This window comes from Pecten maximus, chromosome 8 (genome assembly GCF_902652985.1).
Source record: "Pecten maximus chromosome 8, xPecMax1.1, whole genome shotgun sequence".
Lineage (NCBI taxonomy): Eukaryota > Metazoa > Mollusca > Bivalvia > Pectinida > Pectinidae > Pecten > Pecten maximus.
The window spans coordinates 11024506-11027775 of NC_047022.1; positions in this window are offsets into that span (position 1 = coordinate 11024506).

Sequence of the window (3270 nt, forward strand, 5' to 3'; positions counted from 1 at the left end):
TAGTCATGATAAGAATGTAAATCAAAACCTTCACATACTCTTTAATTGAACAACATATTTGTCTCTACAAAAGGAGCAGTATTTCATATCTTTCGGGGTGTAAAACATTATCGAAAACATTACAAAACTGTCGTAACACGTGTATTTGGATTATCAATAGTATATCTGTATCATCTGATAGATCAGTTCAGTTTTGCAATACGCTAATCACTATGGTATTCTAAATAATCAAATTTACATCTGTGATAGATATGTAAAAAAAAGCCTACAGTACTCACCTGACAAATATCTGTTGGCTGTGAAATAGATAGTTATGTACATGAACGTTTAAAATAATACATTAAGTTTATGTAATTTGATATAAAAATTCAACTGCGTTTTTTTATACTTCATTTTCCAAAAACAATGTTACATTATTAAAGTATATAAAGACTCATAGTTAATGAATATATTGAGTTTTGGTAATTGGATATAAAAATTAAACTGCGTCTTTATATACTACATCTCCCCCCCCCCCCCCCCCCCCCCCAAAAAAAAAAAAAATAAACAACAACAAAAAAAAAAAAAAAAACCACCAAGAATTATAGTTGATGAATTTAAAGCTGAAACGTTCGCTCCTGAAAACTCTTCCCTTGCAAAACTTTTTTGTACCATCCATCACGCTTCTTTCAATAGTTATCATATTTTGTTTTCACAACGAATTCTAACTGTCGACTTCATATTGTCTATGAGCAATAGTGTATTTATTTATAAAACATGGTGCAAGATATTGAATTACCTCCGGTACGTCGCATTTCGGGATAATGAAGTAATTTACGTTAGATAGCTTGGGTATAAGAAATGTTTGCCCGACGGGTGTCAAAGACAAATCGAGAGATGCTGACCATTTCGAAAACCCTATTTTCTTTTTTATGTTTCCAAATGTCTGATTGAAATTCAATGATTTTATGTTTTGCAAGATTTATCGATTCAACGTTAGTCTGTGTGTTGAAAATATGTGCGTTTTAAATCCCCCAATACAAAATACACGCGGTAAAATTTCTTACTTAATATAAATTTATATAAATGATCATGCATTAATGTATAATTACATTGTCAAGCAAGTCAGGCATATAGACTTAATTAATCAGGATGATTTAATCAAACACCGCAAGAAATTAGTAATTCTGTCTTCAGTAAAATCTCTATTATCGACGTTTGTTTGTCAACGTAGTTTTTGTACCGAAAACATTACTCGGCTGGGCTCCGTTGAAATTTGTCTGACATTTTATTAAATATTATTTGACTAATATTGTTACAATATGCATAGTTTTAGATATACTCCTTTGGTGTGATTATTTTGGAACTAATTAAACAGCTTACCTGTGGTTGAGGCTGCATGACACTTCTGCTTCTGTAATCATGATTAGACTATGATTAGACCATCAATGCGACTAATCGAATTACTCTTTTAGAAGGAAACAAATACCTATGTATCACTTTGCATTAGAATACCATATTAACGTAAAACTATCTACAAGTCGATATATTTACGATAAGATTCAAATTTACTTCTACACTATTGATGTCAATTTTTAAATCCGTTGGTGAAAAGTAAGATGATATGTTAATGCTAACAAATTATTTGTACATTTTGTGTTCTCAATACACAGTGCGTTTAGAATTCTGCAAAATTAGTCAGAAATTGATTTTAATAAAGGGACGTAAATTGTATTCGCGTATACACAACAAGCCGATATATTCAGTAACCGATATATATCACTAATGGTTATTTGTTTAACAATGGTATTCGTTCAAATATAGATCCGTTTCATACTAAATAGATAAAACTGATATTTATTCATTCTATTAGGAAAAACCTGTATACACATGCCTGCATGTACAGATGTGAAAGCAATAGCATATAAATCGAGCAATTTTTCAAATTCCATTTTGAAAAAGGAAGTTAACAGCAACACCGAAAATAGAGGACTAATCATATTTCCGTGTATTTGTTTTGTCCCATGATCAGTCACAAAATTAACGCGAAACACAAGTATGACTCCAAGTGAATTTTGCTGTTTTTATTATTTGCAGGGTAAATTTAAACACTAGATCTCAAGTGTTCAACATATATTTATAAATGATTGCGTAAATGACAAAAATATTTTTTTTTAATTTTAAATTTTAGAAGATTGCTTTCATTTCGATAATCTGTTGGCTCCTAAGAGCATTAACAGGTTGTACAGCAAAAACGAACTTGCGACAATTGAGTCGTCAATCTAGAATGGAAAAACGAAAAGTTTGCTTTCGAAAAAATGGCAACCGAAGTGGTAATTTGTTATGATGTAAAGATGATTTGCACATTATAGGGGTGTATATCATTGACATACTTTTCAGGATTGGCCATACCTTGTAGATTACTATAAAACATCCTAAGATAAATGATACTTTAACATGATTGATATCAAAAGAGTTCTAGCTTCCGCTTTTGTTTAAATCAGAAAATAATGTTGAAATAAAACACTGGTCAGAAATGGACAGTTTAAGCTGAAACTGTATTGCATATTGTATACACTATTACTTGGTAAGGGTATTTAAACTTTTGCTGGACCATATTCAGTAGAAGACGACAAGGGGAGCAGTATTAACTGTGTCTAGAACGATTTCTTTCTTGAATTTTTTGCGTTGCATTACTGTGTATTGGAGTATCGCCGTCGCCGAAAGAAATGTCATTACTTATCTGAACTGTAAAATTTTACCCGGAATTCGTCTTTGAATAACATCAGAGCAATTCGGACTAGATGAATATGCTTGCGTCTATTGTAATGGACATGGGTGCATATCGTGGATCGCGCTTTTGACGTCGTGGCCTGAAATTATATCCTACAACCGATTTCTAGACATTCCTGAAGACAGAGGTTTCATACTTATTACTGATCATACTTCTGTCAGAAAACGATTATGAGTTGTGGGAGATATGTACATCTATCTTACCGTCGCGTCGCCATGTTTGGACTTCTATATGGTATTGTGAAACGCAGACTATATTGTTATTCGGCAACTCGAGTAATCCGAGATTAGGGCAATAACACTATTTATAGCAATTACGGACATTCGTGGCGCATCTTTGTTGGAACTGGTGAATAGTATCGCTGTTAACTTTTTTTAAATTCGATTAAATGCATTATATGCATGAGGGGATGTCCAATGTCTATATCGTTCAAGGAATTATCGCCCACGCTTTATACGTATTTCGTGATTACTTTTTTTGAACCACATGTTATCTCA